The sequence below is a fragment of the Meles meles genome, chromosome 10, assembly GCF_922984935.1.
Source record: "Meles meles chromosome 10, mMelMel3.1 paternal haplotype, whole genome shotgun sequence".
NCBI lineage: Eukaryota > Metazoa > Chordata > Mammalia > Carnivora > Mustelidae > Meles > Meles meles.
In genome coordinates, this window is record NC_060075.1 from 80,115,572 (window position 1) to 80,138,926 (window position 23,355).

The following is a 23,355-nucleotide window of genomic DNA, read 5'->3' on the forward strand; positions in this document are numbered from 1 at the left end:
TATATATATTGCTACTGGCAGAAATTGCTATGAGAAGAAATGAATAAAGGAATTAAAACATATATGTTAAGATCTAGGACAAGTGCATGGGAATTACAAGAAAAGAACCCTGAATCTAAATATTATTTCCCTCATAGGTGTTTGAGTTGAATAAAATTCATTCATTAATTTTATTTCATGTCACTAAAACTGAGGAAGTCCCAATTTTATTAGGTCCCTTGGGATTTAATTAGATAATTATTTTTATTTTAATGTGAACAAATGCCTTTTTCCTCAGGTTTTCATAACTAATACTTTATATATACCTTATATATAATTTATATTATATATTTAAAAAGTAAGATTTTTAAGAATTTAAAGGAAATTATAATTTTTATATGGAAGCATCACTTACATATGCAAAACATTTATCACATAAGGTAAAATTTAGTAATATGAGGTGAACATTGAAGCTGTTAAAGTTCATTTCAAGTCATTATAGATTTTTAATTTTTTATGGCACATCCCATATCTTTCTTTTTTAATTTATATTCAATTAGCCAACATGTAGTACAACATTAGTTTTTGATGTAGTGTTCAGTGATTCATTAGCTGCATATAACACCAGTGTTCATCACAACATGAACCCTCTTTAATACCCATCACCCAGTTACCCCATCCCTCTAACCCCCTCCCTTCTGCAACCCTCGGTCTGTTTCCTGGAGTCTAGAGTCTCTCACAGCTTGTCTCCCTCTCTGATTCAGTTTTCCCTCCCTTCCCCTATGGTCCTCTGCACTGCTTCTTATATTCTACATATGAATGAAACCATATGATAACTGTCTTTCTCTGATTGACTTATTTTACTTAGCGTAATCCCCTCCAGTTTCATTCATGTCCATGTAAATGGTAGGTATTCATCCTTTCTGATAGCTGAGTAATATTCCATTGTGTATGTGTGTGTGTGTGTGTTTGTGTGTGTGTGTGTGTACCACATTTTTATCCATTCATCTGTTGAAGGACATCTCATCTCCCTCTGCAGTTTGGCTATTGTGGACATTGCTACCATGAACATTGGGGTGCATGTGCCCCTTCCTTTCACTACAACTGTATCTTTAGGGTAAATGCCCAGTAATGCAATTGCTGTGTTGTAGGGTATTTCTATTTTTAACTTCTTGAGGAACTTCCATACGTCTTTCCAGAGGGGCTGCACCAGCTTGCATTCCCACCAACAGTGTAGAAGGGTTTCCCTTTTTCTGCATGCTTACCCAAATTTGTTCTCTGTCTTGTTTATTTTAGCCATTCTGACTGGTGTGAGGTGGTATCTCATTGTGGTTTTGATTTGTATTTCTCTGATGGCAAGTCATCACGTCTCATATCTTTAGTACTGGTAGGTCAATAAAGACTCCAAAATACAACTTTTGTGCTGCCAGTTCTCTATACGTTTATGTACATATGTACAGCCATATGAATCTCTCTCTCTATGTATATGTATAAATGTTCATTATTGGACTAGATTGATTTTTAGCCTTCCAGAGTACCAGTTTCCTGGATTCTAATTTTCCTTAGTGCATCCTGTGCACTTTCTTTTTTAGCAAATATGAACCTTCTAATTTTCCAATTACAGTTGCCTCGGGGTACTAATGAAGTAGGAAAATTTCACAAAATGCATTTCTTGGATAATAATTAAAATCTGCTCCAAATTTATGAAGGTCAAGGTATATTTGAAGATGTATACTTGAATATCAAGCCAATTTTTCAAAATTGATTTATAAACTCAGCCACCATTGAAATGGATAAGCCTTAAATTATTGAATACAATTAACAGTGTACATGTGAGACTGAAGTAGGATAGGAATTAGTAGTCAACCAATGAATTTTTATTAAAGTCAAAGTAGCAAATTCAACTAAAATCTGATGAAATTTACTTCTAGGTAGTGCATCTAATGGAACTATTTGCAGAATTGAACTTTTGATTCTAGGATTTGAGTACTACAAATGTAAACTGGGGTTGGTAAATATCAGTTGGTTGGAAAACGTTATCTGATCATTCCAAATTGGAAGACTTGAAACTTTTGTTTTGTTTTGTTTTGTTTTGTTTTCTGTTTTTGTTTTTGTTTTGTTTTGTTTTAATTAATGTCCATTTCATTGACAAGGTTATTCAATCACTTAGTTTCTCCTTTTTTTTTAAACAGAAGTAACTTGAATAAGAATTATTATCCTGTCAGATGTGTAATGTATTTAATATAAAGTATTATTTAAAAAGAGTATATAAACAGTATATTTTGCTTGTCCTGCTAATTCTGTTGTTTAATGGCTTACTTGCTGAGAGAATACCAATGTAGCAAGATCCAAGACATACCTTTCTTTCCTGAATCTGAAAATTGTTCTATAATTATTAATTATTCCCTTGACACAGCTCCATATATGTCTGATTCTAAATAAATTCTCAATTGAAAAATATAGATACTTTACTGGTCAAAGGTCATGACAAAGATTTCAAACATTTTTAAAAAATGGAAACTATAGTTAAGAAAAGGATATACTAATTTAGAAGAGAGGAAAATGAGATAATATTCCACATTAACTAAAAAGGAAAATTGAAAATGTGTGGATGAAAAGGAAGACAATTTCAGTTTTCCTTTTTACTGCTATTCCACTTGAGATTCATTCTATATGACTATTGAATAACTTTGATACGTTTTTAGGAAGGTTATCTGATACAGCAGAATAAAATGACATTGCAGACTCATATAGCTCTGGAATTTCAAGCTGAATCACTTTGTGAGCTTGAGATAATTACTTTGCCCTATTTAAATTTCTCATTTATACATTGGAACTAGTAATACCTACTTTTATTTCCTTATAATTTTTATAAATTTTGAAATATTTTATGATTTTTTTAAATTATATTTTAAATGTATGGTATAATTTTCTCTTTCTTTCACTATTTTCTAAAATACTTTTTATTCATTTAATTTTTCAAAAATATTCTGCCTTCTTCTGGTTATTTAAGTTTAAGTTTTATTTTTCTACTCTAGATTATGAACTTTTTTAAGATGAAAAATATTTTTTCTTACTTGTGCCTGCCCCTACCCATCAGTTTAAAGATAGACATCATTTTTTAGTAAATGACTAAAGAAAGAATAAGAACCTTTTTCTACAGATGTGTTGCTGTTGAATTGAATTAAGCTGAAACCATTTAAAACATTTGAATACTCTTTTAAAAAGTCACTATTTAATAGATAGACTTTTTTTCAAATGAAAAATCCTTTGACTCAATAATATATCCACCTATTAACTTAGCTTGCTTAATTTTGATTTCTAAATAGGGTCTCTTAGCTTATAACATAATAATATTTTTTTCTGTTTTAACCACTTCTAAGATTTTTTAAGGAATTAGAATATATCTTCCTTATCGTAGAATTTCCTAGCCATTTTTCAAAGAAAGAGAGAAAGGTAGATTGCTCAGGTATGTAAGAAAATCATTCTGGAACTGAGCTCCCATTCAATAATAGTAACAAGAAACATAGTCATCTGCTTAACCAACAAGCCCTCACCTTCTCACCTTGGCTCAGATGTTAGTGACCACAGGGTTAGAAGGAGTACTCAGAGGCATGGCCTCATTCCTGTGAAAAATCTAACACTTGCCTAACCTCCTTTACATCTAGTGAGGATGGAATTGGAGTGGCCATGAGTAGAGGGAAGTGTTACCTACCTCTGAAAATTTCATTGTTTATATGTTTGTACACATTCTATATCCAATTCAGATGGAATTATTTATTTATTTTTCTAACTAATAATTCCTTCTTCATACTGTTATTTTTCTTCTTCTATCTTCGATAATTTGTGCTAAATATTTTTAGGTCCACAGAACTTCTGAGCCAGAAGGGTTTTAAGAGATCACCTTGTTTACATAAGGAAACTAAGGCCAAGGTAAAGCTAATACAAGTCACAGACATGAGGAACCCAATTTCCAAACTCTAATTTTAGAGTTCTTTGTTTTATATCATAATATCTTGCTCCCAAGATACTCTTTTTCTGGACTTTCTTTTTTACTCATTTTAGGATTATCTGTTGACTGTTTCCATTATTTATCAACATTGTCTTCAACTGAAATTTGTAACTTATCTAGACAAAATAAAGAGATGACTTCCTTTTTTTCTGCAAAGACAAGCCTGGCAATAGATAAAAATAATTGAGCAAGATTGGGTAATAAGAGAAACATGGACATAGTACACTACCTCAGGGAGCAGCCCTGGTCAAGGAATGACTTTTTATGTCTAGCCAAATATATGTTGAGATATATATATCTATCTAGATAGATAGATATATCTAGATAGATAGATAGATAGATATATGCACACAAAAGGTAAAACAATGCATAGAACTTTTGTCTTTGTTAAACTCGGTGAGATGTGTAGCTTCTTTGGGTGAAACCTCTGTGTATTTATTTTTCTTTACTAACTTTATTGAGGGATATATTAGGTAATATAAACTCCTTATAAACTCCATCTGTTTTGAAGCGCTAAATTCTATGAGTTTTGACAGTGGAATATACCCATGAAATCACCATGAGAAGCAAGATACAGAATATTTCTATCATGCCAACATGTTCTTTATGACTTTATTTTTTCATACTGTGCATTAGTTTGCATTTTATATAAAGAAAATCATGTAAGTATGTATTTTTGTATATTTTTTCACTTAGCATAATGGTATAGAGGTTTATGTACTTTTTTGTATCAGTAGTTCATTTCTTTTTATTGCTGAGTAGTATTCCATTGAGGATATACTACATTTGTTTATTTATTCATTTATTGATGGATAGTTGTTTCTTTTGACTTTTGTGGATTTATTCTCTGTGAGCATTTGTGTACGAGTCATTGTGTGGACATGTGTTTTCATTTCTCTTGGAAAAACACGTAGAATTAGAATATCAGAATCTATGGTAGGTGTATGCATAACTTTTTAAGAAATGACAAACAGTTTTCCCAAGTGGTTGTACCACTTGGCATTCACCTGAGCAGTGTATGAGAATTCCTGTTGCTCTGCATCAGAGGTCTTCAAACTATAGCTCTTGCGCCAAATTGGCTTTATTTGTAAATAAAGTTGTATTGGAACACAGCCACACTCATTTGTCGTGAATGATGTGCCTCATGCTACAAAAGCAGAATTAAGTAATTGTGACAGAAATCATATGGACCTCAGAGCTTAAAATATGTACTTTCTGGCCCTTTCAACAAAAAGCTTGCTGATACCTGCTCTGCATCCTTGCGAAATTTCTTGTTTTCAGTCTTACTTAATTTTTGCCATGTTAGTGTATATGTGATGGTATTTCAGTGGGATTTAATTTGCATTTCTGATGATTAATGATATTGAGCATCTTTTAATTTGCATATTTCCATCTGTATATCTTCTTCTCTGAATTAGCCATTGAAATATTTTGCTCTTTTTTTTTAACTGGCTATTTCTCTTACTATTTTTAAGTTGTAAGAGCCCTTGATAGATTCTGGACACAAATCCTTTAGCAGATAGATATGTTTCATGAATATTTTCTCCCATTCAATGACTTTCATTTTCAAGTTCTTTTTTTTTTTTTAAAGATTTTATTTATTTATTTGACAGACAGAGATCACAAGTAGGCAGAGAGTCAGGCAGAGAGAGAGAGGAGGATGCAGGCTCCCCACAGAGCAGGGAGCCCAATGTGGGGCTCCATCCCAGGACCCTGGGATCATGACCTGAGCTGAAGGCAGAGGCTTTAACCCACTGAGCCACCCAGGTGCCCCTCATTTTCAAGTTCTTAAGTTTCTTTTGAGTAACAAAAAAATTTTAATATTGATGAAGTGCAATATATCATTTTAACCATTTGTACTGTTGGGTACTAAGAAACCTTTGCTTATCCCAGTTTAAATTTTTTTCTCCAATATTTCTCCAAAATTTTCTTCTAAGGGTTTTATTGTTTTAGTTTTTGAAGGAAGGACTATGATCCAATTTGAGTCACTTTTTGCACATAATTAGGTATGTTGAGATTAACCTTTTTTTTCCCATGACAGTGTCTAATTGTTCTAACATCTTTTGTTGAAAGATCATTTCTTTCCATTGCTTTACCTTAAGAACTTTGTCCAAGATTAATGGCCTACTTCTGAGCTAATTGTTTCCATTGGATTATAACTACTTTTGCCAATGACACACCATCTTGATTTTTAAAGATTTATACTGTTGTGAAATCAGTGACTTGTATAAAATGATCAGTTCAGCTGTATTTTAAAATTTCTTTAGTATTTCTGGGTTGTTTGCTCTCCCATATGACTCCTCTACCCACTTCCTCACACACACAGAAAGCCTCTTAAAATTTTATTGGAATTCTGTTGACTCTGTAAATCAATTTATGTTTCTTTAAGTATCTTATTACTAATACTTAATTCAGTTCTGCTCTGTTTGGAGAACATACTCTGATATGAATCATTTAAAATCTACTGTGAGTTATTTTAAGACCCATCATATATGCTTCATTGCATTCTTTAGATCCTTTATGTGTTTACTGATTTATTTTTGTCTAATTTTTCTAATAAATCCCTTCCTATGGTTATATAATTGAAAGTTTTTCTCCTTTAATTCTGTCAGTTATTGTTTCTTATACTTTGTGGTATTTTTGTAAATTCATACACATTTACACTTTATACGTCTTCCTAGTGAATTGATCCTCTTATCATTAGGTACCATTTCTTTTTATCTTTGATAATTCTGTTGACTTAATGTCTATTTTAGCTGATTTTAAAATAGTCACTGCAGGGTTTTTTGCATAATATTTGTATTTGTTCATTTTCAAGTCATTTGTTAGAGCTGCAGTTGAACATTTAATGCATTCTGATTTCTCTTCCTTTGTGTATTCCTCCATATCTTCCATGCTTCCATTTCTTGGCTTTGTAAATAATGCTGCAGTAAACATAGGGGTGTGCATATCTTTTGAAACTAGTGTTTTCTTTTTTAGTAAATACCCAGTAGTAGAAATACTGGTTCATATGGCAAATCTATTTTTAATTTTTTGAGGAAAATTTATACTGTTTTCCACATTGGTCACACCAATTTACATTCCCACTGACAGTGCATGAAGTGAGATTTCATTCTTGTTTTGATTTGTATTTCCTTGATCATTAGTGATCCTGAGCATTTTTTCATGTATCTGTTGGCCATCTACATGTCTCCTTTGGGAAAATGTCTATATATGTCCTCTGTCCTTTTTTTTTTTAAGATTTAATTTATCTGTTTTAGAGAGAGAGAGAGAGAGAGTGTGTGTGTGTGTGTGTGTGTGTGTGTGTGTGTGTGTGTTTGCTTGGGGGCAAGGGAAGAGGAAGAGGGAGAGAGAAACCCAAGCAGATTCCACAGTGAGTGCAGAGGCAACGTGGGGCTCAATCTCACAACCCAGAGACCAGACCTGAGCTGAAACCAAGAGCCAGACACTTAACTTACTGTACCACCCAGGTGTCCTGTCTCTGCCCATTTTTAAATTGATCTTGATTTTTGGTATTATGGTGTATAAGTTCCCAAAATATTATGGTGTATAAGTATCCAAAATAAGTATATTTTGGATACTATATTTTGGATACGAACCCCTTATTGGTTACATCATTTACAAGTATCTTCTCCATTTAGTAGGTTGTCTTTTTGTTTTGTTGATGGTTTTCTTCACTGTCCAGATGCTGTGTGTGTGTGTGTGTGTGTGTGTGTGTGTAGTCCCCGTAGTTTAATTTTACTTTTGTTTCCCTTGCCAAAGGAGACATATCTAGAAAAACATTTCTAAAGTTGATGTTGAAGAGATTACTGCCTGTTTTCCTCTAGGAATTTTATGGTTTCAAGTCTTACATTTAGGCCCTTAATCTATTTTGAGTTTACTCTTGTGTATAATATAAAAAAGTGATCTAGTCACATTCTTTTGGTTGTAGCTCTGCAGTTTTCCCAATACCATTTGTCAAAGAGATTATCTTTGCCATTACATATTCTTGTCTCCCCTGTTGTAAATTAATTGACCATAATAGCATGGGTTTATTTCTGGATTCTCTCTTCTGTTTTGTTGCTCTGTCATTTTTTTGTGCCATACCATAGTGTTTTGATTATTATGGCTTTGTAGTATATCTCGCAATCTGGGATTGTGACACCTCCAGCTTTGTTCTTTCTCAAGACCGTTTTCATTATTCAGGTTCTTTTGTGGTTCCATGCAAATTTTGGAATTATCTGTTCTAGTTCTGTGAAAAATACTGTTGATAATTGATAAGGATTACATTAAATCTGTAGATTGTTGTGAATGGTATGGTCATCTTAATATTGATTCTCCCAATCCGTGAGCATGGAGAATCTATTCATTTATTTGTGTTATCTTCAATTTCTTTCATTAGTACTTTGTACTTTAGTACAGATCTCCTTGGTTAAGTTTATTCCAATGTATTTTCTTCTTTTTGGTGCAATTGTAAATGGGATTGTGTTCTTAATTTCCCTTTCTGCTACTTCATTATTAGAGTACAGAAATACAACATATTTCTGTATATGTATTTGGTATTCTGCAACTTCACTGAATTCATTAATCTGCTCTAGCAGTTTTTTGATGGAGTGTTTAGGTTTTCTGTATATTGTATTATGTCATCTGCAGATAGTGAAAGTGTTACTTCACCAATTTGGGTGTCTTGTTTTTTTGTTTTGTTTTGTTTTTGGGTTTGGGGGGGTGTTTTTGTTTTTTGTCTGATTGCTGAGACTTTGTTGAATAAAAGTTGCAAGAGTGGATATTGTCTTGTTCTTGATCACAGATGTAAAGCACTCATGTTTTCACCATTGAGGATGATGTTAGCTGTGGGTTTTTCATATATGGCCTTTGTTATGTTGTGGTATAGTCCCTCTAAACCTGCTTTATTGAGAGTTTTTATCATAAATGCATGTTGTATTTTCTCAAATGTCTTTCTGCATCTATTGAAATGATTATTTGTTTTTTGTCTTTTCTATAGTTAATGAGATATAAGATACTGATTGATTTGCTAATATGGAATCATCCTTGCATCCTTGGACAAAATCCCACTTGATCTCATGATGAATGATTTTTTTTTTTAAATACTCTTAGATTTGGTTTGCTAGTATTTTGTAAAGAATTTTTGCATTTATGTTCAGACATTGATTTTTTGCATTTTTGCTTTGATTTTTGCATTTATCTTCAGACATTGACCTATAGTTTCCTTTTATGTAGTATCTTTATCTGGTTTTGATATCAGGGTAATTGTGGCCTCATATAATGAATTTGGAAGCTTTCCTTTCTCTTCTATTTCTTGGAATCATTTGAGAAGAGTAGATGTTAACTCTTCTTTAAATGTTTGGTAAAATTCACTTATGAGGCCATCTGGTTCTGGATTTTTGTTTGTTAGGAGTTTTTAATTACTGATTCTATTTCATTGCTAGTAATCAGTCTCTCCAAATTTTCTGGATTTTTCCTGATTCGGTTTTGGAAAGTTATATGTCTCTAGGAATGTACTTATTTCTTCTACATTTTCCAATTTGTTGGCATAATTTTTTATAATATTTTCTTATAATGTTTTGTAATTCTGTGATGTCGGTGATTATTTCTCCTCTTTCATTTCTGATGTTTATTTATTTATTTATTTATTTATTGAGTTTTCTATCTCTCTCTTTATGCATCTGGCTAAAGGTTTATCAATTTTGCTTATCTTTTCAAAAAGCCAGCTACTGGTTTCATTGATCTATTCCTATTGTTTTTTCAAATCTCTATTTCACTTATTTCTGCTTTAGTCTTCATTATTTCCTTCATGCAGCTGGCTGTGGGTTTTGCTTCTCCTTTTCTTCTAGCTCCCATAGGTGTAAGGCTAGAATGTTTGTTCGAGATTTTTCTTGCTTCTTGAGGTAGGCTTGTATTGCCATAATCTTCCCTCTTAGAACAGCTTTTGCTGCATCCCAGAGATTTTGAAATGTTATGTTTTCATGTTCATTTGTCTCTGTGTATTTTTTTTAATTTCTTCTTTGATTTCTTGGTTGACCCATACATTGCTAGTAGCATGTTATCTGTGCTTTCCAAACTTTTTTCTTGTGATTGACTTCTAGTTTAGTATCATTGTGGCAGAAAAGATGCATGATGATTTCAGTCTTTTGCATTGGTTGAGACTTGTTTTGTGGCCTATTCTGGGTAATTTTCCATGTGCACTTGGAAAAATGTATTTTCTGCTGTCCTTGGATGGAATGTTGTGAATATATCTGTTGGACCCATCTGGTCCAATGTGCCATTTAAAGCCTCAATTTCCTTGTTGATTTTCTGTTTGCTCATTTGTTTTTAAAAGGATAAACATCTTTCTTACATGGCAGAATATTCATTATAGTTTTGGCATGTTCTTCATTGTCTTTGTTTTCTCCAAGTTCTTTATTGGTGATTTTAGGGTTTGTTGTTCTTCATTCATGTTGATAGTTTTCTTCATGAGGCGGATAATTCTGGACTGTATGTTGGTATATGGGTGAGATATTCAACCATTTCTGGAAGCACTTTATGAGCTAAGTTTGGGGTGGGAAGGATTAGAGAACATTTTGTGGACCTTTAGACTGCACTTTATATGGGCCAGTAAACAAATCAGTCTTTTCACAATGGACCACCAAACAACAACATATGAAAGACATGTGTACTTTTTTGCGTCCTATGAAGTTTATATAATAGTTGACAGAGGGGAAATACCTCCTGATTGCTGATATTTGGGTGCAGGGTCGGGGAAACTTGGTCTTCCAGTCTTCTTGTAGTAAGGCATGGTATTAAGTGCTCATTGTCCCAGGTTCCTCAGAGTTAGTGGGCTTGCTCACCCTGAACCTCTCTGACCCCCCTCTGTCATGTTAAATAGGCTTATGTGAATTCTTATCCCCCAAATTCCTTTAAGTCTTATATTGCTATAACCACTTTTATCATCTTCATGAATATAGTGGATGAATACATTTTTTGTTTGCTTACAGTTCTTTTATTATATCTTTACTGGGGTTAAGGTAGGAAGATGAGGTGAATTTGTATGTTTACTCTTTCTCATTTAATTGGAATTCACATTATATTCTAAACAAATAAGCAGATATTTAAATAATAGATTTACTCTTCTTAAATATTATTATGGATGATAATAATGTGTGTTTAGAGGTTTAATAGGCAGAAAAAGTAATCTCCTGAGTTTTTCAGGAACAAATAACTAGACCAGTGATTAATCAGTCTTTCTTCCTCTTGGCCATATTTTGTGGATCATTTTTTTACTTATTGGCACTTTTACCATAGGAAGAAAGGAAAACTCAGATCTGTTCACTTGAATATATGCTAAGAATTTTTACTCAGAGTTTTGATAGAGGAAGAATTGGAAATTTTTGGCTAAAATGATGCTTTGAGATTATATGCAGATTTCATTACTCATGTTATTTTTGTACTCCTGTTACCATAGATAATTGACTATAATTTATGTGGGAGTATAGACTGAAATATAGTAGGAGCTCATCTGGGTTTCATCAAAATTATATCCCTATTGGGCCACAACTGGACTTTGAAACAACTTATGTCTGGAAGTGCTACCCATAGTCATCAGGGATTTGCCTGAGGTCTGAGACAGTTGCCATGGAATCTGTCCTACTCCACTCTTCTTTAGTGAAACCATAACCAATATCAGCTAGCCAGAACTGAAAATAACAAAAGGTGAAGAAATAAGCAAGAAGAAGATCATTAACTATTGCACTTGTAGACTGTTGTATGTAGATCTGTGTCAATTAGTTATTATAAATGGAATTTCTGGAAAAAGTTATTTTAATCTATACTACACAAATTGAGACACAGGTCCTCATGTTTTGGGGGAGTTTTAACCCACATCATTTTAAATATGTGGTCACAAGTTTGTTTGAACCTTCTTTGTTGAGGACATTTTTCTTTTGTTTCTAAAATAGTGAGGTTAAAAAAAAAATTCAGACCAAACCATAAAATAATTTTTTAATCAGAAGAGCATGAATTCAGATAAAATTTCTGAACAGTCTGTATTTAATAGTACTTTCCAAGATGTTTATAAAATCTCAAAAAAGAGTATCCAAAGGTATTTAGAAATCAATCTTACTGAATAGTGCTTCAAAACTGACATGACTTGAAGTTGTGTTAAAGCTGTAAATATATTGTATATTGCGATGTTGTGGTTTATTTGAGAGGGAGGGGGATTTATTTATTCTTTTTAAGATTTTTTTTTTATTTCTTTATTTGACAGAGAGAACACAAGTAGGTAGAGAGGGAGGCAGAGAGAGAGGAGGAAGCAGGCTCCCTGCTGAGCACAGAGCCCGATACGGGGCTCGATCCCAGGACCCTGAGATCATGACCTGAGCTAAAATCTAGAATCAGATGCTTAACCCATTGAGCTGCCCAGGTGCCCCTGCCTTGACATTTTAGAGAGCTTTTTTTTTACTCACATTACTAAATTATCTTTGGATATTGATTAAAAAGTTATCAAGAGGGGTATGGCGATAGCAAGATGAATAAAATAAAAGCATGTATAATAACAAAGGATTCTAGGGATATGTAGAATATACTTATTCACATCAATAGAAAAATCGATTGCAGTTCTATAATCATTTGAGACCACCCTAAATTTCCATCAAGCAATCAAGAAATCTTTCAGCACAGTGACTACTCTAACTTGCTATATTGACCGCCAGTCTGAGAGCAAATGGACTGAGACATTTATATTTTGATTACTAGATAATATGCAAAATATATCCATCCTTTACCACTAATCTCATCCAATTTCTAAACTAGGAGATAAGTGTGTTGCTTGAATTCATAATTTAAAAAGAGTGTTCACATGTCAAGGTGGCCATTTTGAAGAAACTGCATAAAATGGTTGTGTCAGTTGGTCTGCCAAAATGCCTAGTTTCAATCTCATCATTGATCTAGCTAATTCAGTATGAACCTGCATGTCTCAGCTCAATATTAATTCCATAAAAAAACCCCTTCATATCTTATAGTACTTGTCACAGTTATAATTTCTTATTATAATCTGTCTTCTATAAATTACACTATTTATTAAGTTGGGGATTGTGTTTCTATTTGCTAGCTTATTCACTCATAGTTGCTCAATTAGTACAATGATCATTTGATTAGTTGAGCTTACATTTAAATATTATATATTTTGCTTAATTACTTTTATGGCTACTTGTCATTTCTAATAATATATGAGAATATTAACTATGAAAGTAGCTTTGAATTGTGCATTTATGAACATATTTGAGTGGTCAAACCCAACCATAGTAATGGTTATCATATCACAACCTTTTGCAAAATTATCCTCAATGTGTTGGTTGATTTATTTTCAAAATCATAATAAGAATCGTTGATTATAACTGGGAGTTAAGTGCAACCGAGAACTGGTAAACTACACATACACACACACACACACACACACACACACACATGCACATATGTATAAACTATATATATGTATAGTTATGTAATTATATATATAGTTTACAACTTTAGATTGTGTATCAGAGGACATATACAAATTTATTTACTTTCTAGTTGTTTTGTTTTACCAAAGAGAACAAAGTTAATTCAGGAAGAGATTTTAAAGATCATTCTACACAACTTATTTAGGTATAAGAATTAAAGAAATGAAAAAAAGTAAAACCATTTGTCCCAAACAGAGTCAATAGAAAGCATAGGTATAGAAATCAAATATTTGAAAGCTATAAAGACAGTTTTTCTAAGGCCAACATGTGGGCTTCATTTCAGTTATTTGCCGCCTTAAAATTTTTATTTTTAAAAAAGTTTTGCCTTAAGCAAAAATAAATTATAGCTTCCATGTTTTGTGAATCAAGTGAATGTTTACTTCTACAACCTGGTGACTTAGTACAAGAATATCCAACAAAAAGAGAAAACCTAATGTCAATCATTTAACAACAAAATGATACTGTCAGCATTTTTATTAATGTTTATTTTGAATCAAGAGGCCATTGTCTTATAGAAATATTCTAGACCAATTGCTAGTCTAGACTCTGATACTATATGGAGGTGCCTTGTAAATTAAATCCTTTCATATCCCACAGGCTCAGATCATGCACATCTGAGATGTGTTAGCTGAAATTCCACACAGTCCTCAATTGCCAAGTCTGGCTAGAATGAACATAATATTAAAAGTAAGAAGACTAAGAAAAATTAACATTAAAAAATGTATATTATACAAAGGTCTTACAGAAAGCAATGAGAAGAGAAGGGCCTCTAACATTCTTTACTCCCAGATTTAAACTTGAAAATGAATTGTTCTTAGCTCTAGGGAGGAATTATGAAGGTAGGGAAAAGGGTTATAAACCTGAACAACCAAAGGTGAAAAAATCAGAGAAAGACAAATACCGTATGATCTCATTAATATGTGGAATCTAAAAACTTTGAAACAGAGTAGAATGATGGTTGCCAGGAACTTGGGGGGAGGGTGGGAAATGGGGAGATTTTCGTTAAAGAGTACAAAATTCCAGTTATATGAATAATAAGTTATGGGGATCTAATGTACAACATGGTAACTAAAGTTAATACTGTATTGTTACTTGAAAGTTGCTAAGAAAGTAGATCTCAAATGTTCAAAACATACACACACACACACACACAAAATATTGACTGTGTGAGGTGATGGATGTGTAAATCTTATTGTGGTAATCATTAGTAATACATACATGCATGAAATCATCATGTTGTATACCTTAAACTTACACAATGTTGTATATCAATTATATCTCAATAAAGCGAGAAAAAAATTGAGCAATGAATTAATTCAGAGGTATTTTCTGAACAGCTTTCTCTTGAAAATGCATAAATACAAGATGTGATTCCTTCCCTCAAGTATCCATCAGTTTAACTGAAGTTGTATTTTTGTCACCATTTTACCAGTTTAACATTCATTTCCTGAATATTTAGAGTATTCCAGGTATTATGATAAATTATTGGAAAAGAGTAATAAAAATAAATGCCCCATAATCACAAGAATGTCATCATGGGAGCAATATAGTAAAAAGTTCAATAAAATATGGTAAGTGCTAAGATGGCAGAGTGCCCACTTCTCAGTCTTCACTTAGCTTTCATATAATTCCCATGAGAAGACTATAGGAATTTAATTTATTTAATTATAGTGATAAATATAGATAAATAACCTAATATCAAACTGACCAAAGCATATAAATAGGAAATTACAACAGATCAGGCAATAATGTACAGCAAACATATGAAAAGGATGCTAAAGCTTAGTAGTAGGGAACTTCCAGCTACACCAGTAATGAGATAACAGTTTTCTTCCATCGGGTTGGAGAAAATTGAAAAGAAGATATCTAGGCATTGTTTTCTAGGATGCCCGGAAGTGGGCACACTCATTGTTGGAAGGTATCCAAATGACCATGAATTTATGAAAACTAATCAAGAAATATCTACTAAAATAAAACATATACAGTTGACTTTTGAACAATGCAGAATTCAAATATTCACATATAATTTTTGTTTCCCCCAAAATAACTATCAATAGCCTACTGTTAAGCTAAATGCCAATAACATAAACAGTCAACACTTATTTTGTATGTTTTATATATTATATAATGTATTCTTACAATAAAATAGACTAGAGAAGGGAAAATGGTAAGAAAATCATAAGGAAAAGAAAATACATTTATGGTACTATATGTATATTTATTGAGAAAAAAATGTGTATGAGTGGACCCACACAGTTCAAATCTATGTTGTTCAAGGCTGTATTTTATTTTTATTTTTTTCAACTGTATTTTAATAAAATAACAACTAACCAAAAAATAAGACAAAGTAACAAGGGCAAGTATAAAAACCCCTTGATGAGTAACTAAATGGGGAAAATTAATGCAGTTTTAATTTATACTATTGAATATTGCACATTTAACAGCACACATCAGGTGTTTGCATTTGACTGGTGGCTATTCATGATGTTTGTTTCATGGGGAAAAAAAGAATTTTGCTAGGCAATATTTATATCGCTACTGCTTTTTTAAACATAACATAAAACTCAGTCTATGACATTTAGGTATTTATGTTTGCATCAATGTGAATGAAGATGTGGAAGGAGCTACTGTTGACCTCAGAAACCTGGGGCGTGGGGAAGAGAGTTAATACAAGTAATTTAACTTTAGGGGCACTTGGATGGTACAGTATTTAAGCGTCATACTCTTGGTTTGGGCTCAGCCTATTGTCTGGCTTATAAAATCAAGCCTGGCACTGGGCTCCACACTCAGCATGGAATCTGCTTGAGAGTCTTTCTCCCTCTCCCCCTTTGCCCCTCCCATTCATCTCTCTCACTCTCTTCTCTCAAATAAATAATATTTTTTAAAAGGAATTTAATTTAAAATTTTCCCCTTACGTAGCTTCTTATATTTTACTGGTTGAAGCAAACACATGTCTATTTTGTTTTCCAAATATTAATTATAACAAAACATATAGATATTCTGGAAAATAATGAGATAAATGTGTTGCAGAATTTCTTTTCCTTTGGTGCTCAAGGGTTCTGGTCACACTGCTTTGAGGAATGAAGAGGCAGACCAGACAAAGAGTGGTGGGCACCAAAGCAAAGTTTATTGAGTGATAGTAAAGTTATTGAGTGATAGTACAAAGCTCTTCAAGAGGGAAGGGACCTGAGAGGGTTGCCACCAGAGTTTCTAAGTCTAGGGTTTTTAAGGGCTTGTGGGTGGGCTGTTTTAATCTCATTAACCCTCCAGGGCCTGTCATCCATTCAGACTCTTGTCCTCTGTGTATCTCATGGCAAAGGTGGAGGGCTTCTTCTAAGGTGGTATAAAATCCCTTCAAGGTTGTTTTCCTCTTGGGGGTGGGGGGTGGAGAGGAGGCCTTGTCTATGCCTGACTTTCTTCTAATTATCCTTTGTCAAATGCACTTGAAATATTTTTTACATTATTAATTGTAAGTTGTAGGCCTGTGGATTTTTCCCATATGTATGTGCAGGTAATCAAGAAATTGATAATATTATTTTTAAAATTAAGATATTTTGAGCCAAAATAGGATTATTAGCTTTAGTTTGTGAATTAGTTTGTTATCTTTATCCTATCTACTAGTAGGTAGGCTGGAGTAGGTAGTATTATCTTACTTTACAAATGACTTGACCTAGTCCATACACCAAATATAAGAAACACTATTGATTGATGTTCAGAAGCAAGCCCTGACATACTTAAATAAATCAAAATCAGCTGTGAGAAAGCAACTCCAACCCCTTTGAGAAGATAGTCTTTCAGAAAACCCAAGTGCTGCTAACTTGGCTCTGAATCATGTCAATCCATTACACAGGGCACTATGGATAACATAACTAGGATGAGGCTTCATAGCAATGACTGGTCCAGATGTTTGAATTCTGATTATGTTCGAGATGGAAACATTCAGAAATATGTGCTTTAATTATAGACATGGAAATAATTATTTCTCTGCCTCATCCATCACCCTGCCAAGACTAAGATTTTTGTAACTACTACTTTGTCCAATGCATTTGTAAACAGACATTCCACAATTTTGCTCGAACTGTTTTCAAATTACTACTTGTATATAATTTGCTTCAAGAAATATGTAAATCAACATTCCCATACATACATTAATATATTCACCAATTAAGGCCCTCCTAGTTGATCTGCATGAGAAATTTTCAGAAAACCAGGCAAGATATTTTTCACAATATAAATAACAGTAAATAGACACAAAGTGAGGACTTTATAACTATAGCTACAGGACTTTGAATGTTAAGACTAATTCTAATATTCTGATAGAAAAAGATACAAGTCATTATCATTTTCATACTTTTTTTATTTACACATTCTCACAACCACCAAATATTACCTTCTGTGATAAAGTTTGATGAGGAGAAATCGGTAATAGGTTTCGGTTGATTCTAATTTGTGTGTCTTCTGCCTCCTACATATTTTTAAATGATATTGCCTTCAATTAAGTAAACTATTGAGCACTGCCTCCATTTTCAGAATAATGGGTCTTCTCTAAAATGTTTTTAATTTTATCTACTCAGTGATTAAACCAGACCCAGCATTTTCAATAAGAAATAGTTGCGTATTGTGGTGACGGACTTTAAAAAAATAATAATAAGGCATCGATCTACCACAATCTGACTAAATTATTTAAGATAAAGTCACAAAATTAGCCATAATTTATAACATCAATTTTAAATGAAATCTTCAGCCATGTATCATACTAGCACATACTTTCCTTTCCCATTTTACCTTCCAAATAAGTACTGACAATTAGGCAGCACTTAACATTTATCATGCTTATCTTCGCAGCTGCAGTGGCAGGAAAGGTGACTAAGAATGGCAAGAGGAGTTTTTTGTGAAGAGTTTAAAATAAAGGGAAATAACGATTGATTTCCCTTTGCTTGTTGAGTGGTTGGAGGTAGATAAGCGGATTTGTAGTGAGGTCATCAGTCACAATTGGATAGTAATTTGAAAATGGATTAGCTTAGAAGTAGCAATTTCTGCTCCATGGGTTTTAGTGAAAAAGTCCGCCTAATTCTGTAAGAGACCTCATAAACTGGCAGAGATCCATGCCTACCTAATGTGCCATTATGCACTGGGCACACTTCAGTGATTACAGCACAGCTGTGGCTGGGTTTGGCCTGATATTTCTTTAGCACTGGCACCACAGGTGCTCCACATGATTATTTTGCCCAAAGGAATAAACTCTTTAAGGAATTAAAATGGACGAGAGGCTTTTCTTCCTGAGAAGCTTTTCACTTTTTCAACTAAGGAATGACCAGTGTCACATGTCAGTAATGCCAGCCCTGTAACAAATAAAGACTAAACAAATTAAGAGAAGGAAATTATCCTCTATTATGTGTCTGGATGGCACATTCTTATGTTTAAAATTCAATAGCCCAAGACTACCTGCCTTTGTAACTTGAAAGAGCATTATACAAGTTCTGGATTGGAAAGGCTCAATGTTTTAAAGATTAAGAGTTTCACCTTAAAGTGTGAGAGCTGACATTAACTAATTTTTTAAAGTCCTTTAGCTCTTCTTCTAGGTCACGCCAGTTCATTGGCAATGAAGAATAGGAATGAATTTACAACAAAATTTGAATATTAGATCCCCTGCCAGTAATCCTTAGATTCTTATCCTCCTTGGATTTCTTTACTGGTTGTTTGCAAATATTACATATAAGAACAATAAGTATATTATTAAGGGAAGGCAAAATAATTTGAACTGCTAATCTGTAAGAGTTTAAACAAATAAATTCCACTTTATACCTTAAACAAATAATATTTAGCATCTAAATAATATTATTTATCTGGAAATTTTTATTTTGTAGCTCTTTAAATTTGATATGATATATAATAACAAAAACAATATATAATATATAGTATAAATGTAATTGTTACATAATAACAATCTTTCAGAGTAATGCAACACAAGGAAAGGAATTTATCAACAATAATTTATGATTAGTGCTTTGCCACTAGTCTGAGCAGTATCTGGTATAGGGTCTAAAACTTTCAAAGTCTTTTTTTTTTGTAAGACAGGTGATGTGTTTGTAGTTAATAACAAATTTGTCGGGGCGCCTGGGTGGCTCAGTGGGTTAAAGCCTCTGCCTTCGGCTCAGGTCATGATCCCGGGGTCCTGGGATGGAGCCCCACATCGGGCTCTCTGCTCCGCAGGGAGCCTGCTTCCTCCTCTCTCTCTGCCTGCCTCTCTGCCTAGTTGTGATTTCTCTCTGTCAAATAAATAAAATATTAAAAAAAAATAACAAATTTGTCAGCAACATTACATTCAGTCCACTGCCTGATCTGTTCTGGAGAAAAGGGAAACAAGGTTATGACTGGCCAAACAATACTGTTTAAGATTTTTGGGGCAAAGTAAAGGATTTCTTGTCTCAAATTATTCCTTAATCTGCTCATGCAAAATCCTTTCAAGAAAGGACAATTTATCTAATCTACAGTTGGATGTTAATCTCTGAATGAAATGCTCTTAATCGAGGTAGCATATTGCCTTGAAGAAGTTTAGTTCATGTAGTAAGGATGGTGATAGTCCCATTTAATAATTCCAAAGAATTGTTATGTTCAGACTTTATATGAATAATTATTTTTTTCTTAAAGGGACTTAATTCAGAAGAGAAGTGTTTCCATGGTGAGGGAACTCATCATGCCATTTGAAAACACATACACACACACACACACACACACACACACATCAACACACACTGGAAGAATTGGGGAAAAGAGGCAATTTGAAGGCTGTCCCATGAAAGGAAGATGAAGTTGGCTGAGTGACTCCACCAGGGAGTAATCAGTTAATCTGTGGTCCTTGGAAACTATCTACAGGAATATAAAGAATAACTTTTTAGCTTATAGAATCCTCTCAAAATGAAATGAACTATCTTGAAGTTATTACAAAGGATAACTCTTCTCTGAGGTTACTTGAACTTATTTATTAATATTGTGTTATATTATACAATATATGTAAATATTAATATATAATATTATAGAATAATATATAATGTACTAGATATTATATATACAAATCTCAGTAGTAAATTTTAAAAAGGATAAAGATGGAAACATCCATTGCCTAAACAATGGGAAAATAAGACTCCACATTGTGTTTTTTGTACGGAGAGGGTGATGATGCTCAAAGAAAGATACTGGAATACAATTTTTCTAAACCTAACGTTGATCATCAGCATCATCTTCGTTGTCATGAGTTTAGTAAAATTAATTGAAATAATCAGATTAAATTCACCCTCTCACTGACCTATTAGAACCTTCGATTCACAATAAACCACAAAGGCTCAAGCTGAAACTGCAGATATCATGGCAGATCCGTTCCAAAACAAGAACATTTGTAGTGCTTGGTTTAGAAGTTTACACAATGGCACACTGGACAGAAAACTGAGAGTACAGGTTTTTCTAAACTTACCTCCATTTAATAAACAGGACCATAAATGTGACAAGAGTGTGTTGGGCCTACTTTTTAAGGTACGTAAATATGTAAATGAGCACTAAAATAAACAAATGGAAGAAACTGTAAAAATGTAGCTGAGGTTAAGATTTGCATCATTTGACAAGCACTTCTGTTGGAAATGTGCCTGAAATGACAGTTTCTCACAAACCATCTTCCAATTAGGAAAGTTTCTCAAAGACACACTCTTTTGAAATTATTGAAAAATGAAAAAGAAATACTTCACATTTGAATCAAATGGAGGAGACCTTTAAAAAAATGACCTCAGTGCTACAGGCAGGTTGGATCAGAAGACCCTGAGGAGGATGTCCCACAGCATCAGCCAGGAGGGTCGTTGGCTTTGAACAGGGCAGAAGTCCAAGTTAGCCTAAGAATGTGAAAGCAGAGCTTATTGAATAGCATAAGTGACAGAATATAGATGAAGGAGTATCTGGGAGACTCATAAAGGAAAGGAGAATTGAGTCTCTCCATCCCTTGGGGCTAAGGGTTTATATTGGAAAGGGAAAGAGGTCAAGGATGTGTTTCTTCAGGAATCCAGGGTAGGGTCCAGTCAAAGGTGAGTGACAGGTGAATAATGGGTTTTATTTAATAAGTCATGGAAGGTAGGGTTATTGATGCCAAATTTTTTGGAAGCCAACATCCTAGAACGTATTTGGGATCTGGCTCTTCCTAGATCATATCAAGGTTTTGGGGTCCTAGAACAAAACTGAGACAATGGTTAACTTTCTTGCTTCCTCTTTGGAGTGGAAACATAGCTTCGTTGGTTCCTACTCAGATGCAAGGTAAAATACAGAACATGAGTAAGTAGGGCCTAACACAGAAACAGCAAAAATGGAGACTTTCCAAAATGGCATCCCTTCAGCTTCCCCATGTTATTAATAACTACAACACCTAGAGTAGGTCATGGATTTTCAGAAACCAAATAGGCGGCGAAAATGCCGTGAAGAACATAAAAGACTTAGCCCGGTGGTTGAGGAGTGCTCTTGGAGTGATCTCTTCGATAGAATGAATTTTAAAATGATAAAATATAAGAAAGAGAGTGAGAAAACAGCAATAACAACAAGGAAAATAAAAAGTTAAGAGAATACTTAAAAGAAAAATGAGATAATGGCATATTGGGAAACCATAATAAAGGATCCTTTTCAGCTTTAAAGACACCATGATTCTAGAGTTTCAGATGATTTGGAATGAAAAAGTAAGAAACCGTGGCAAAAGTTTAGTTATTTATACTAAGGTAGAGTAATACAAATTTCACAGAGCTTTTATTTTCGTTGGAAAGATTGAAAACTAATGATTTGTGAGAATTTAGATGGGGCAGTACGTCAGACGGTACCTGATATGTGATCAGGGCCACTCATTATTTTAAATGAAATTAGCCCATTAATTTCAGTATGGGCTGAGTTAATCACTTAAGGAACTTCCTTGCTCTGTGAATGACTGTGTTACAGGAAATAAATATATTTTCTAAAAACTATAAGTAAAGATGCATCATGTGATATATTTGTTCAACAACAAATATATAGAACAATATATATATATTGTTCTATATATAGATAACAATATATATATTTATATTTATATATATAAATATATATATATTTTATATATATATAAATATATAATATATATATAAATATATATAAATATATATAAATATATATATTGTTCTATATATAGATATTAAATAGATATATTATATATATTTATATATACATAAATATATATAATATATCTATTATATATATACATAATACATATATACATAAATATATATAGATGTTAAATATAGATTATTGATGATATGAATGGTATCAAATACTATGATCCTTGGAAACATATTATTGGTGCATTCTTAAATGGTGCAAATGTAGTTCCTTGAATTTAAAAAGTGATATGCAAAATATAGTCAGGACCCTAAGACAGAAGAGCACAGCATTAAAGCATGTAGGCTCTGGGGCAAAGGAGGTTAGAGGAGGATTTCAAAAGTTGCCTGTGAATTCTGACAATTTCCTTGAATTCTGCCTTCTATTTTGATAAACTTGCTCAAATTCTCTAAGCCCTGTTTCTATAAAATGGGAAGAAACAATAGTTCCTATATCACAGAGCTATTCTGAAAGGTAAATTAATAAAGAATTAACAGGTTTTTTTTTCCAAAAAATGTTAACTATTATTATCTAATAAATAAGGATTCTGTCAAACTAAAGGTAGTGAATTACAGCGCTTTGAATACTGTTTTCTTTTTTTCTTTCCTAGAGGCTCATGTGTGATATTTATTCTTTAACCAGGGTCTATTATTTTAGATAAAACTCAGCAATTCTTGAATACTTTTTTTTTTAATTTTATTTATTTATTTGACAGATAGAGATCACAAGTAG

General features: G+C 32.9%; 1 protein-coding gene across 3 annotated transcripts in view; it reads left to right on the forward strand.

The window, feature by feature from the left end:
* Positions 1–23,355, forward strand: part of SEMA3A (semaphorin 3A) — a 331,236-nt gene that overhangs the window by 12,095 nt on the left and 295,786 nt on the right. The gene's annotated exons all lie outside the window — the stretch shown is intronic.